Source organism: Agaricus bisporus (genome assembly GCF_000300575.1).
Source record: "Agaricus bisporus var. bisporus H97 unplaced genomic scaffold AGABI2scaffold_9, whole genome shotgun sequence".
NCBI classification, from domain to species: Eukaryota; Fungi; Basidiomycota; class Agaricomycetes; order Agaricales; family Agaricaceae; genus Agaricus; species Agaricus bisporus.
This window is the reverse complement of record NW_006267372.1, coordinates 869,256-885,491: the sequence shown is the minus strand read 5'-3', so window position 1 is coordinate 885,491 and position 16,236 is coordinate 869,256.

Sequence of the window (16,236 nt, the reverse complement as noted above, 5' to 3'; positions counted from 1 at the left end):
CTACTGGGACTTGAGTAGACTGGCTGGATCAAGGGGGTGTGTTAGAGTGAGCAAGCAGTCTACAAGTGTAGTTGGTGGACTTAGATATATGCGGACGAGTTTAGTCACATGATAGCTTAGTCATGTATGGTTGAACTCCCCTGTGGACGCTTCAGAGGCCTTAGCTTCTTACAGTCTGTCCACAGTTGTTCCTAGGATTGCTCAGTCAGTTGCCATCCGTTCGCCTCGTTTCTAGGACCGTTAGACTCGCCACTGCGTCGCGTACATTCTACGTATAACAGGTTATGGGCCCCGGCTTCTAACGCTTTAAAAACGACTATTAGTTTATCAACCTCAACTCTTCTCAATCATCTTCCTATCTCTATCAACTTCTATCCCTTTCCCTGCACTCACATCAACGTCTATGGCCTCAGAATCGCGCACACACACTCCCTACGCATGGGACACCACTTCGACGCGTTTTGGCGCGTCTCCGACGCGTCTTAGAGCCTCTACATCGACCACAACTCCCTCTGGCAGCCATACACCCTCTTCACACTCTCTCGGACCGATTTCTGGCCCTAAGAACGCGTCAATCACTTGTTCTTTTTGTGGGAGGGTAGGGCACATGTCTAGGAGGTGCAGGAAGCGAAAGAACGCGAAAAAACGCGCTCAGGAGCGCTCCAGACTGCCTGGAACATCTAAAAGTAATGTCAAAGGGCCACTTGGCCATCTGAGTGGGATAGGTGCAGCTCTTCCAGCTGTCAAGACACCACCCACTCCTCCTGGGGATGTTTCTACTTGTTCTGGCTCTCCTGGCTCTGATATTCCACTGAGAGCATCCGCTCTTGGTGCTTATTCCTCTCCCTCATCCTCTTCCTCACCATCCTTGCCACTACAGCTTGATGCTGACTTTTTCTGGCTGGCTGATACTGGTGCTACATCCCACATGACTCCTCACCGCCATTGGTTCAAATCCTACTCCCCTCATCGTATCCCTATCCGTCTTGCTGACAACTCTACTGTCTATTCAGCTGGTGTAGGATCTGTTGTCTTTCAACCCGTGGTGAATGGAAAAGAGACTAGAGCGGTCGAGTTTACGAGAGTCCTTCATGTTCCTGACCTCAGGAGTAATCTCTTATCATGTCTCTACCTTGCCCGACACAAGGGCTTCAATATCACCATCTCCGCTCAATCTATTGACTTCCAATGCAAAGGGATTTCGCTTTTCACGGCCACCATCCATTCCAACAACTCTGCTGAGCTCGACGGCTCAACTCTCACTTCGGAGGCCGCTTTCTCTGTCTCCACTCTCCCAGTTGACATCTCGCTATGGCATCGTCGCTTTATTCATCACAACTACGCTGATGTGAAGTCTATGATCAATAAGGACCTTGTTTCCGGGCTCAAACTCGAGTCTAACTCGTCCCCTGACTCTATCTGTGAGCCGTGTCTAGCTGGCAAAATGCATTCCCTTCCTTTTCCCTCCTCTTTGAATCACAATCGCTCTCCTCTTGAGCTTGTGCATTCAGATCTTCACGGACCGCTCCCAGTCGCTTCACACTCAGGCTACAAGTATTGGATTACCTTCATTGACGACGCGACGCGTTTCCGGGCTGTATATCTGCTCAAAGCTAAGTCGGAGGCATTTGAAGCCTTCAAAGTCTACAAATCTTGGGCTGAGACTCAACTCGGAGTCAAACTGCGGGCTCTACAGGATGATAAGGGTGGCGAGTATATGTCTAAGGCTTTCATAAGCTTTACTGAGCTTGCTGGCATCGAAAGACGTCACTCAACTCGAAACCGGCCTCAGCAGAATGGACTTGCTGAACGGGCTAATAGGACTATGGGAGAGAGGATCACTGCTATGCTCTCGGAATCTCGGCTACCTGGTTCTTTCTGGGGTGAATGTATCTCGTCAATGGTTCATGTCTGGAATATGCTCCCTACTGCTTCGCTTTCGGGCACCACTCCCTTCCAAGCTTTCTATAAGCGAAAACCTGATGTCTCACATCTCCGGGTATGGGGGTGCACTTCCTATGTCAATGTACAACGAGATAAGCGCAATTCTCTCCAGCCTCACTACGAGAAGTGTGTCTTTATTGGCTATCCAGCTGGCTACAAAGGCTGGAAGTTCTACAACCCAGTCACAAAGCGAACCGTGATCTCCGAGAGAGCTGATTTCGATGAGAGATACTTTCCGGGCACTTCTAAAGCCCAACTTGAGGCTGTCCCATCATTTGCTTGTCTACCAGAGTCACTACCAATTCCTGATGATACATCATCACACTCGGGACTGCCACCTCTACAGGATGAAGGGGGTGATAATCACTTCCCTCCTGCTCGTCCTAAGACTCCCACTCCGTCCACTTCAGTTCCTCCTGAAGAGAAGCCAGTTCTACCTCTACCACCTCTCCCATTGATTCCTCCAGTAATTCCTCCCGTGATTCTGCCAGTCACTCCTCCACAAATCCATCCTCCTCTCCCAGTCACTCCTCCTACTGCCAGAGCGCCCCTTGAGCCCCCTCACGTTCCTAGACGTACTGGGCGAGTTCGGAAGCCTCCTGGTCAATGGTGGAAGCTCAAACAACCAGACTTAGCTGGTAATGACTCTGACTCTGACGATGAAGCTGCTCTGCTAGCTGACTCTGAGTACTGTGAAGTCGAGTTTGCTGGAGCCGTCTCGGGTGCTGATCCCCGGAGTTATAGACTAGCAATGAAGTCTCCTGACTCGGATTGCTGGACTGAGGCTTGTAACACTGAGATATTCAATCTCGAGGCTAATGGGACTTGGGAGCTCATGGAACTGCCTCCAGGCAAGAAGGTAGTCAACTCTGGCTGGGTCTTTAAAGTGAAACGACTTGCCGACGGCTCAATTGAGCGCTACCGGGCTCGTCTCGTTGCTAAAGGCTATTCCCAACGTCCCGGATTCGACTTCACCGAGGTCTTTGCCCCCACATTCCGTCCTGCATCACTACGCCTCATTATTGCTCTTGCAGCTAGAGAAGGCTACAAAATGTGTTCAGTCGACATCTCCTCTGCCTTCACTTATGGAGAACTCGAAGAGGAGATTTATATGCGCCAACCCGAGGGGTATCACATTGGTAGTCCTAACATGGTCTTTCGGCTGTGTAAATCGCTCTATGGCCTCAAGCAGGCTGCCAGACAGTGGAATAAGAAACTCCGGAGTGTTCTTGAGGGTATAGGCCACTCTAGGCTTCACTCCGACAGCTCCATCTACATCTATTCCAAAGGCGACATCAAGGTCATTGTTCCTATCTTCATTGACGACATTACTCTTGTCTCGAAGAGTGATGCAGCTATGACTTCGGCAGTCACTGAGCTCTCGAAACACTTCAAGCTCCGTGATCTCGGGTCTACTACACTTCTGCTGGGTATTCAGGTGAAGCAGGATCGCTCTCATCATACTATCTCCCTCTCGCAGGAGCACTACATCAAGGAGCTCCTAGAACGCTTCAATATGGATGATGCTAATCCACTTTCCACTCCCCTCGCTCCGGGATCTGAGCTCTCTGACATTATTCCTTCACTCGAGGATCAGGCTGAGATGAAGTCAGTTCCCTATCTCAATGCTGTAGGTGCTTTTCAGTATCTTGCCACTATGACTCGTCCCGACATTGCCTATGCTGTCTCCTATCTCGGGAGGTTCAACTCAAACCCAGCTCCAGCTCACTGGCTTGCAGTCAAGCACTTGTTCCGCTATCTCATTGGGACTATGCACTACAAACTAGTCTATCGAGCTAGTGACTCGGAGGAACTCTTTACTACCTACTCGGACGCCTCTCACGGAGCCTGCAAGGCTACAGGTCGAGCTACGGGTGGTTATGTGACTCTTGTCTCGGGTGCTGCTGTAGGCTGGTCTTCTAAGCGTCAGCCATTTGTGACTCTCTCGAGCACTGAGGCCGAGTTTGTTGGTGCCGTCGAGGCTGGCAAGGAGATCAAATGGACTAGGAATATCCTGACCGAGTTTGGCTTCCCTCTGACACTTCCTTCGACACTCTTTGTTGATAACAAGTCAGGAATCAGTGTAGCCAAGAACCCAGAGCATCACGGACGCATGAAACACCTAGACCTGCGCTTCTACTGGCTCCGGGAGGCTGTTGAAGAAGGACTCATAGATCCTTTGTATGTTTCGACTCACGAGCAAGTGGCCGACATCCTTACCAAGGCTGTGGCAAAGAAGGTAGTTGAGTTTGCTGTTCCACTACTGGGACTTGAGTAGACTGGCTGGATCAAGGGGGTGTGTTAGAGTGAGCAAGCAGTCTACAAGTGTAGTTGGTGGACTTAGATATATGCGGACGAGTTTAGTCACATGATAGCTTAGTCATGTATGGTTGAACTTCCCTGTGGACGCTTCAGAGGCCTTAGCTTCTTACAGTCTGTCCACAGTTTGTCATTGGGATTGCTCAGTCAGTTCCTATCCGATTGACCCGTTATTAGGCTCGTTAGGATCGCCACTGCAACCGCTATCGTTCTACAATTAACAGGTTTTGGGCCCCGGCTTCTAACAGCCTTCAAAACACGTTTTTTGCCACTTTCTACCATTTCCCCCTCTATATCTCAACTTCTATCCCTTCCCCTGCACTCAAATCGACGTCTATGGCCTTGCAATCGCGCACACACGCTCCCTATGCCTGGGACACCACTTCGACGCGTCTGAGAGCCTCTACATTGACCACAACTCCCTCTGGCAGCCATACACCCTCTCCACACTCCCTGGGACTGATTTCTGGCCCTAGGAACGCGTCAATCGCTTGTTCCTTTTGTGGGAGGGTAGGGCACATGCCTAGGAGGTGCAGGAAGCGAAAGAACGCGAAAAAACGCGCTCAGGAGCGCTCCAGACTGCCTGGAACTCAGGATATACCATCTAAAAGTAATGTCACAGGGCCACTTGGCCATCTGAGTGGGATAGGTGCAGCTCTTCCAGCTGTCAAGACACCACCCACTCCTCCTGGGGATGCTTCTACTGGTTCTGGCTCTCCTGGCTCTGATATTCCACTGAGAGCGTCCGCTCTTGGTGCTTATTCCTCTCCCTCATCATCTCCCTCATCATCTTCCTCACCATCCTCGCCACTACAGCTTAATGCTGACTTTTTCTGGTTGGCTGATACTGGTGCTACATCCCACATGACTCCTCACCGCCATTGGTTCAAATCCTACTCCCCTCATCGTATCCCTATCCGTCTTGCTGACAACTCTACTGTCTATTCAGCTGGTGTAGGATCTGTTGTCTTTCAACCGGTGGTGAATGGAAAAGAGACTAGAGCGGTCGAGTTTACGAGAGTCCTTCATGTTCCTGACCTCAGGAGTAATCTCTTATCATGTCTCTACCTTGCCCGACACAAGGGCTTCAATATCACCATCTCAGCTCAATCTATTGACTTCCAATGCAAAGGGATTTCGCTTTTCACGGCCACTATCCATTCCAACAACTCTGCTGAGCTCGACGGCTCAACTCTCACTTCGGAGGCCGCTTTTGCTGTCTCCACTCTCCCAGTTGACATCTCGCTATGGCATCGTCGCTTTATTCATCACAACTACGCTGATGTGAAGTCTATGATCAGTAAGGATCAAGTTTCCGGGCTCAAACTCGAGTCTAACTCTTGTCCTGACTCTATCCGTGAGCCGTGTCTGGCTGGCAAGATGCATTCTCTCCCTTTTCCCTCCTCCTTGAATCACAATCGCTCTCCTCTCGAGCTGGTGCATTCAGATCTTCACGGACCGCTCCCAGTCGCTTCACACTCAGGCTACAAGTACTGGATCACCTTTATTGACGACGCGACACGTTTCCGGGCAGTTTATCTGCTTAAAGCTAAGTCGGAGGCATTTGAAGCTTTCAAAGTCTACAAATCCTGGGCTGAGACTCAACTCGGAGTCAAACTGCGAGCACTACAGGATGACAAGGGAGGTGAATACATGCCTAATGCTTTCAAAAGCTTTACTGAGCTTGCTGGCATTGTGAGACATCACTCAACTTGAAACCGGCCTTAGCAGAATGGTCTTGCTGAATGGGCTAATAGGACTATGGGAGAGAGGATCACTGCTATGCTATCGCTCCTTGAACTGTAACCACTACCTTCCTCTTTTGGAAGTCTCAGTGCTTATACTCGAGTAGCAATACATTACATTCTACGATGGATACGCGCAAGGACTTTGAGGACTCGGGCGACTGGTCTGACAAAGGAGAGATTCCGGAAGGTATGTTCAACAGTGTGGTTGGACGTGCCCTTCTACAAGCGGCGAGGAACATGGAAGATGAACTCGAGCTCCCGGCGGCGTCTCGCATGACGGCGCCAACACCTTCTAGGCAGTCTGGGCTCCCAGACTCCTCCTTCACTCCCTTGTCTTACGCTTCGGGCTCCCGAGGCTTGGACAAACCATCTCCGGCACCGTTCCCGTCGACCCCGACACCAGCACCGACCTCCACCCCTTCCACTGGGCGTTCCCGCACCATGACCGCTGGTCAGAGGGGAATGCTCAAGCTTGTGAACACCACGATCGTCATGCTTGACGATATCGAGGCCGAACACCCGCTCTACTCGCAGTTTGTGGACTGCATGTTACGAGCAACACACACTCTCATCAAACGTCGCGATCTTGATGGGTACAACGTCTCCTCCGTTGCAGGCATCAGCTCGTTCACTGAGCAGCTTGCGAAGATAATCGGGATGGTCGATCCCTCGCCACCGGCATTCGAACCAACTCCCCCTCCTCCTACTCCCTTGGGCACAGCCCCCTCTCGGCCACGGTCTCCGTCGGCCGACATGGACATGACCCCGAGAAAATCGAAGAAGGCGAAGCCGGCACAGCCGACCCCCCCTCCTCCACCCCAGCCACCCGTTTTTGGAAAGGGTACCTCAGTCCCTTCCAAAAATAACACATATGCCAAGGCCGCTGCCAACCGTCCCTCCAAACAGCAGCCCCTGCCCCGTCCTCAGGCTCCCGCCGCTCTCGCGGCTGTCGCCATCGCCCCTGCATCCAAGCCTTTGGGCAGAAAGCGTAGGGCTCGCCACACATGCCACGGCGCTTCGCGTCGCGGCGTGCAGCTCACTCCACCGGCCGGATCTTCTATCCGAGCCAGTCACATTTCCCCGGCTATGCTTGCCGAGATCAACAAGCACCTCCAGGATGACGTCAGCTCTGATGTCATCCTCGAACATTCCGAGGACTCTGGATCCGGCATTTTCATTGCCGCGAGCCGGGTTCTTACTTCTTCCGAGACCGCATGTGTTCTCAAACACATCCGGCGTCTCGTCACTGTCGCGGGCGTTGTGCCCATCAAATCCTCCCCCATCACTTCGACATCCTACCTCAAGGTCATCGACGTGCCCATGATCCCCGCCGAACCGAAGGTTTGGCAGTCCGCTCAATGCAGCGCGTTCACCAACGCGCTTTCAATTTCGCCGGTTGGTAAGGAATTATCCATTGCCATCAAGCACGCCGTCCGTTTCATGCGGACATCGGCCCATAGTGACACTTGCGTCGCGTGGGTTGACATATGCGATTCTGTCGCGGGCACTTTGGCCCACTCCTACATCGGCAAGACGATCGTCATCGGCGGTCGAAATTGTCAAATCCGCGGCGCAGCTCCACGGCCCGGCTCTGCCTTGTGCACTCGGTGTATGAGGTGGGGTCATCACTCTTCTGTATGCCGATCAAAAGGCATCCGCTGTCCCCTCTGTGGGCTACCTCACTCCGAGGCGGCTCATCACGAATACTGCGCCCATTCCAAGCGCGATCCCGACGCCCGGTCTTGTGTCAACTGTAGTGCGGCAGGCAAGATGAAGCGCGACCACTCTGCCACAGACACTTCGTGTCCGTTCTGGCAGAACCGATTTGATAGGGATTGGCTGAGGCGCCAGTTCCCTAAGAAGTGATCAGCGCACGTCAAAACGTGTTTCGGGAGTTAGCGCCGGCTCAGCCTACCATCATTCGTCTTTCATTTTCTTTTATGATTACTTTCCACTTGATATGCTTATGTCTCGTGTTCCGATACTAGGTGTGGTCTGTACCTGACTGTCAGGTTCGTCCCGGGGTCGCATACTGATGTATCACTCTCTTTCGATTGAACTTTTAATTTCTTTTCTATCTACGCTAGCGCTTGACCTCGTCGCGCAGGATACATTTTCTCTTTTATGGTAACGCGTTATGGCAACCGTATTCTCAGCATGTTGTACATAGTGTTCACATGTACTTATATCGCTGGAATAGAAGGCTTGAACAGCCTTTGATTACAAAAAAAAAAAAAAAAAAAAAAAAAAAATCACTGCTATGCTCTCGGAATCTCGGCTACCTGGTTCTTTCTGGGGTGAATGTATCTCGTCTATGGTCCATGTCTGGAATATGCTTCCTACTGCTTCACTTTCGGGCACTACTCCCTTCCAAGCTTTCTATAAGTGAAAACCTGATGTCTCACATCTCCGGGTATGGGGGTGCACTTCCTATGTCCATGTACAACGAGATAAGCGCAATTCTCTCCAACCTCACTACGAGAAGTGTGTCTTTATTGGCTATCCGGCTGGCTACAAAGGTTGGAAATTCTACAACCCAGTCACAAAGCGAACCGTGATCTCTGAGAGAGCTGACTTTGACGAGAGGTACTTTCCGGGCACTTCTAAAGCCCAACTCGAGGCTGTCCCGTCATTTGCCTGCACACCAGAGCCACTACCACTTCCTAATGATACATCGTCATACTCGGGACTGCCACCTCTACACGATGAAGGGGGTGATAATCACTTCCCTCCTGCTCGTCCTAAGACTCCCACTCCGTCCACTTCAGTTCCTCCTGAAGAGAAGCCAGTTCTACCTCTACCACCTCTCCCATTGATTCCTCCAGTAATTCCTCCCGTGATTCTGCCAGTCACTCCTCCACAAATCCATCCTCCTCTCCCAGTCACTCCTCCTACTGCCAGAGCGCCCCTTGAGCCCCCTCACGTTCCTAGACGTACTGGGCGAGTTCGGAAGCCTCCTGGTCAATGGTGGAAGCTCAAACAACCAGACTTAGCTGGTAATGACTCTGACTCTGACGATGAAGCTGCTCTGCTAGCTGACTCTGAGTACTGTGAAGTCGAGTTTGCTGGAGCCGTCTCGGGTGCTGATCCCCGGAGTTATAGACTAGCAATGAAGTCTCCTGACTCGGATTGCTGGACTGAGGCTTGTAACACTGAGATATTCAATCTCGAGGCTAATGGGACTTGGGAGCTCATGGAACTGCCTCCAGGCAAGAAGGTAGTCAACTCTGGCTGGGTCTTTAAAGTCAAACGGCTTGCCGACGGCTCTATTGAGCGCTACCGGGCTCGTCTCGTTGCTAAAGGCTATTCCCAACGTCCCGGATTCGACTTCACCGAGGTCTTTGCCCCTACATTCCGTCCTGCATCACTACGCCTCATTGTTGCTCTAGCTGCTAGAGAAGGCTACAAAATGCGTTCAGTCGACATCTCCTCTGCCTTTACTTATGGGGAACTCGAAGAGGAGATCTATATGCGCCAACCCGAGGGCTATCACATTGGTAGTCCTAACATGGTATTTTGGCTCCGTAAATCACTCTATGGCCTCAAGCAGGCTGCCAGACAGTGGAATAAGAAACTTCGGAGTGTTCTTGAAGGCATTGGCTACACTAGGCTTCGCTCTGACAGCTCCATCTACATCTACTCCAAAGGTGACATCAAGGTCATTGTGCTAGTATTCATTGATGACATTACTCTTGTCTCGAAAAGTGATGCTGCCATGGCCTTGGCTGTCTCTGAGCTGTCCAAACACTTCAAACTCCGTGATCTTGGGTCTACTACACTTCTGCTGGGTATTCAGGTCACTCAGGACTCTTCTACTCGCTCCATCTCCCTCTCGCAGGAGCACTACATCAAGGAGCTCCTAGAAGCATCAGGAAAACGGGATTTTTCTTAATTCTACTTAGAGCCACTTAGAGCTACTTCGACTATCTTAACGACAAGCTAAGAACATAAAGAAGGTTCAGAAGCCCAAGAATACCCAGGTTACTTAAATGATTCTTAGAAATTCAGCTCAAAGATAGAAATAAGAAAACCAAGAACCAAAGAACACTAAAAAGACTTGACCTTCTCAACAAACATTATAGACTTAGCTTAAGGAAAAAAAAAGAAAACCAAGGATCAAGGAATGTTTAAAAGAGCTAGACTTTTTCAACAGAAGCTTAAAGTTAAATCAAGATCATCAACTTTTTCGAGTGTAAACAATTTTATGTTCACTATAAAACATGTTTAGAGAGACATTATGTTGTATGCTCTGTTCTACTGCTTGTAAAATTACGGAAAAATCACGACAAATCTTAGAATATTAAAAAAACATAAGTTTATATGTATGTTTTTGTCGAAAACATACCCGTTATGGAGATATCAAGATTCCATCATGGGGGGGGGGGGGTCATTGTCAACTGCAGATAGACTCGTCGTAGAGCCTGCTCTACCACCCGGAAAATTATGGAAAAATCACAACAAATCTTAGATTATTAAAAGAACATAAGTTTATATGTATGTCATTGTCGGAAAACATACCAGTTATGGAGATATAGAAAAACATGATAAGAATGTCATGTTTTATACTTGTTCCTGGGCCGATTTTCATGTTTTAAAAATGCAAATATATGTATTCAAGGTCCAGGAATCCGAATCTAATTTTAGATTTATTATCCGATCAGAATTAGAGGAGCTATAGCGCAAATATGTGTTTATCATATGTTAAATGCGCCATATATCACTGGAATCTCATCCAACGAAAATTCTAATTAAATATTCGAACTCCCTGACCTCGAAAATATAGGAATACACTTTTAGATCATTAAAATCCGTGCAGAAATGACCCGAAAATATCTCCTACCTATGATTTGAGGAACTTTGACTCGAAAATCCCAAGTCCAGCAGTCACATGATGTCATGTGACATGTTGAACTTCTGTTTCGAGCATGACCGTTGATCCTTCCTCATCACCACCATCATTCCTCCCCTCCCCTCCCTCCCCTTCCCTCCCCTTCCCTCCTCATTGCTCTCCTAGGCTTATATTCAAGTGAGTAACTTCCCTTCCCTTCCCTAGCTCTCTCCCAGCTAATTCTAAGCTGGTTTGCCTATTTTGGACGCTTTTTGGGGGATTTTTGGAGGCTTATTTAGGGGGATACTTGGGGAGATATTTGAGGGGATACTTGGGGGATATTTGAGGGGATATTTGGAAGGATTTTGGGGATTCTTTGGTTACTGGTGAGTGCTCTCTATCTCTGTATGTTTTCATACTCATTTTTTACTTGTAGACTATTCATTTCTCATCATCACTCCCTCATCATCACTCCCTCATCATCCCATCTCATCCTTTTGTATAGATTGTATCCAATGTATTATATTTACTATGCTAATATAATCACTTTCACTCTTAAGCTTCTTATTATTGTCTTAGTTGACCTTGAGTGTCTTAAATATGTACTTGTGTGACTTTAATATGACTTTTTATCAATTTATTTTTATGTCAACATTTTTATATTTATGAGAAAGACATCAACTAAGTACAGTTTAAGTAACTTTTAAGTCATTTCCAGGAACCTTGAGATACACAGGCCTAAGTATCATTAAGAAGATTAAGAAAGGTATTGATTCTTAATTGTTTCTTAATGACTGATTAAGACCAATTAAGATTGATTAAGAAAAAAACCGTTTTCCTGATGAACGCTTCAATATGGATGATGCTAATCCCCTATCCACTCCCCTCGCTCCGGGATCTGAACTTTCTGACATTGTTCCTTCACTCGAGGAGCAGGCTGAGATGAAGTCAGTTCCTTATCTCAATGCTGTAGGTGCCCTTCAGTATCTGGCCACTATGACTCGCCCCGACATTGCCTATGCTGTCTCCTATCTCGGGAGGTTCAACTCGAACCCAGCTCCAGCTCACTGGCTTGCAGTCAAGCAATTGTTCCGCTATCTCATTGGGACTATGCACTACAAACTGGTCTACCAAGCTAGTGACTCGGAGGAACTCTTCACTACCTACTCGGACGCCTCTCATGGTGCTTGCAAGGCTACAGGTCAAGCTACGGGTGGTTATGTGACTCTAGTCTTGGGAGCTGCTGTAGGCTGGTCTTCTAAGCGCCAGCCATTTGTGACTCTCTCGAGCACTGAGGCCGAGTTTGTTGCTGCCGTCGAGGCTGGCAAGGAGATCAAGTGAACTAGGAATATCCTGACTGAGTTTGGCTTCCCTCTGACACTTCCTTCGACACTCTTTGTTGATAACAAGTCAGGAATCAGTGTAGCCAAGAATCCAGAGCATCACGGACGCATGAAACACCTAGACCTGCGCTTCTACTGGCTCCGGGAGGCTGTTGAAGAAGGACTCATAGATCCTTTATATGTTTCGACTCACGAGCAAGTGGCCGACATCCTTACCAAGGCTGTGGCAAAGAAGGTAGTTGAGTTTGCTGTTCCTCTATTAGGACTTGAGTAGACTGGCTAGATCAAGGGGGTGTGTTAGAGTGAGCAAGCAGTCTACAAGTGTAGTTGGTGGACTTAGATATATGCGGACGAGTTTAGTCACATGATAGCTTAGTCATGTATGGTTGAACTTCCCTGTGGACGCTTCAGAGGCCTTAGCTTCTTACAGTCTGTCCACAGGTGAGTACAAGTTATTAGAACTCAATAAAGCTTCTTACAGTGTATCCACAGTTTGTTCTTGGGATTGCTCAGTCAGTTCCTATCCGATTGACTCGCTTCTAGGCTCGTTAGGATCGCCACTGCAACCGCTATCATTCTACGTTTAACATCTTCTCCCTTGCCGCTCCGCAACATGTAGCGAACAAGGTGTGGTTCTTGGTCATGTGGGGTTGACCGCATCGGGCGCACAGCTGATGGCTGAGGCGACACCGGGATGTTCCGTGGTTCCATTTCCAACACTTCTGACACTGTGGAACGAACTCTCTCTGTCTAGCGTATTCTACTTTAATAAGCTTTCCTCGAATATGATATACTTTATTGACTAAGTCCTTTGTACGCGACCCAGTCTTCGAATCCCAGACATCTACAAACGCGACCGCCATGTCCCTTGATCCTCGAGATCTGACAACGGCTGGCCTTCTGACACATTCCAAGCCACGGAATTGATCTACAGATCCCATAGCTTCTATTACTTGATCATGTTGAACGTAGAATGTACGCGACGCAGTGGCGAGTCTAACGGTCCTAGAAACGAGGCGAACGGACAAGAACTGACTGAGCAATCCTAGTGACAACTGTGGACAGACTGTAAGAAGCTATATTGTGATATACTAACTTGTACTCACCTGTGGACAGACTGTAAGAAGCTAAGGCCTCTGAAGCGTCCACAGGGAAGTTCAACCATACATGACTAAGCTATCATGTGACTAAACTCGTCCGCATATCTCTAAGTCCACCAGTAACACTTGTAGACTGCTTGCTCACTCTAACACACCCCCTTGATCCAGCCAGTCTACTCAAGTCCTAATAGTGGAACAGCAAACTCAACTACCTTCTTTGCCACAGCCTTGGTTAAGATGTCGGCCACCTGCTCGTGAGTCGAAACATACAAAGGATCTATGAGTCCTTCTTCAACAGCCTCCCGGAGCCAGTAGAAGCGCAGGTCTAGGTGTTTCATGCGTCCGTGATGCTCTGGGTTCTTGGCTACACTGATTCCTGACTTGTTATCAACAAAGAGTGTCGAAGGAAGTGTCAGAGGGAAGCCAAACTCAGTCATGATATTCCTAGTCCACTTGATCTCCTTGCCAGCCTCGACGGCAGCAACAAACTCGGCCTCAGTGCTCGAGAGAGTCACAAATGGCTGGCGCTTAGAAGACCAACCTACAGCAGCACCCGAGACAAGAGTCACATAACCACCTGTAGCTCGACCTGTAGCTTTACAAGCACCGTGAGAGGCATCAGAATAGGTAGTGAAGAGTTCCTCAGAGTCACTAGCTCGGTAGACCAGTTTGTAGTGCATAGTGCCAATGAGATAGCGGAATAGATGTTTGACTGCAAGCCAGTGAGCCGGAGCTGGGTTCGAGTTGAACCTCCCGAGATAGGAGACAGCATAGGCAATGTCGGGACGAGTCATAGTGGCGAGATACTGAAGAGCACCTACAGCATTGAGATAAGGAACTGACTTCATCTCAGCCTGCTCCTCGAGTGAAGGAACAATGTCAGAGAGTTCAGATCCTGGAGCAAGTGGAGTGGAAAGTGGATTAGCATCATCCATATTGAAGCGTTCTAGGAGCTCCTTAATGTAGTGCTCCTGCGAGAGGGAGATAGTGCGATGAGAGCGATCCTGCTTCACCTGAATGCCTAGTAGTAGTGTGGTAGAGCCGAGATCACGGAGTTTGAAGTGTTTCGAGAGCTCAGTGACTGCCGAAGTCATAGCTGCATCACTTTTCGAGACAAGAGTAATGTCGTCAATGAAGATAGGTACAATGACCTTAATGTCACCTTTGGAATAGATGTAGATGGAGCTGTCGGAGCGAAGCCTAGAGTAGCCAATACCCTCGAGAACACCCCGGAGTTTCTTATTCCACTGCCTGGCAGCCTGCTTGAGGCCATAAAGCGATTTACGCAGCCGAAAGACCATGTTAGGACTACCAATGTGATAGCCCTCGGGTTGGCACATATAGATCTCCTCTTCGAGTTCTCCATAAGTGAAGGCAGAGGAGATGTCGACTGAACGCATTTTGTAGCCTTCTCTAGCTGCAAGAGCAACAATGAGGCGTAGTGAGGCAGGACGGAATGTGGGTGCAAAGACCTCGGTGAAGTCAAATCCAGGACGTTGGGAATAGCCCTTAGCAACGAGACGAGCCCGGTAGCGCTCAATTGAGCCGTCGGCAAGTCGTTTGACTTTAAAGACCCAGTCAGAGTTGACTACCTTCTTGCCTGGAGGCAGTTCCATTAACTCCCAAGTTCCATTAGCCTCGAGATTGAATATCTCAGTGTTACAAGCCTCAGTCCAGCAATCCGAGTCAGGAGACTTCATTGCTAGTCTATAACTCCGGGGATCAGCACCTGAGACGGCTCCAGCAAACTCGACTTCACAATACTCAGAGTCAGCCAGCAGAGCAGCTTCGTCATCCGAGTCAGAGTCATTACCAGCTAAGTCAGGTTGTTTGAGCTTCCACCATTGACCAGGAGGCTTCCGAACTCGCCCAGTACGTCTAGGAACGTGAGGGGGCTCAAGAGGTGCTCCGGCAGTAGGAGGAGTGACTGGGAGTGGTGCATGGATTTGTGGAGGAGTGACTGGAGGAATAAATGGAGGAATTACTGGAGGAATCAGCGGGAGAGGTGGTAAAGGCAGAACTGGCTTCTCTTCAGGAGGAACTGAAGCGGATGGAGTGGGAGTCTTAGGACGAGCAGGAGGGAAGTGATTATCACCCCCTTCATCCTGTAGAGGTGGCAGTCCCGAGTGTGATGATGTATCATTAGGAGTTTGTAGTGGCTCTGGTAGGCAAGCAAATGACAGGACAGCATCGAGTTGGGCTTTAGAAGTGCCCGGAAAGTATCTCTCGTCAAAATCAGCTCTCTCAGAGATCACGGTTCGCTTTGTGACTGGGTTGTAGAACTTCCAGCCTTTGTAGCCTGCCGGATAGCCTATAAAGACACACTTCTCGTAGTGAGGCTGAAGAGAATTTCGCTTATCTCGTTGTACATGGACATATGAAGTGCACCCCCATACCCGGAGATGTGAGACATCAGGTTTTCGCTTATAGAAAGCTTGGAAGGGAGTAATGCCCGAAAGCGAAGCAGTAGGAAGCATATTCCAGACATGGACCATAGACGAGATACATTCACCCCAGAACGAACCAGGTAGCCGAGATTCCGAGAGCATAGCAGTGATTCTCTCTCCCATAGTCCTATTAGCCTGTTCAGCAAGTCCATTCTGCTGAGGCCGGTTTCGAGTTGAGTGACGTCTCTCGATGCCAGCAAGCTCAGTAAAGCTTTTGAAAGCATTAGACATGTATTCACCTCCCTTGTCATCCTGTAGAGCTCGCAGTTTGACTCCGAGTTGAGTCTCAGCCCTGGATTTGTAGACTCTGAAGGCCTCAAATGCCTCCGACTTTGCTTTAAGCAGATAGACTGCCCGGAAACGCGTCGTGTCGTCAATAAAGGTGATCCAGTACTTGTAGCCTGAGTGTGAAGCGACTGGGAGCGGTCCGTGAAGATCTGAATGCACCAGCTCGAGAGGAGAGCGATTGTGATTCAAGGAGGAGGGAAAAGGGAGAGAATGCATCTT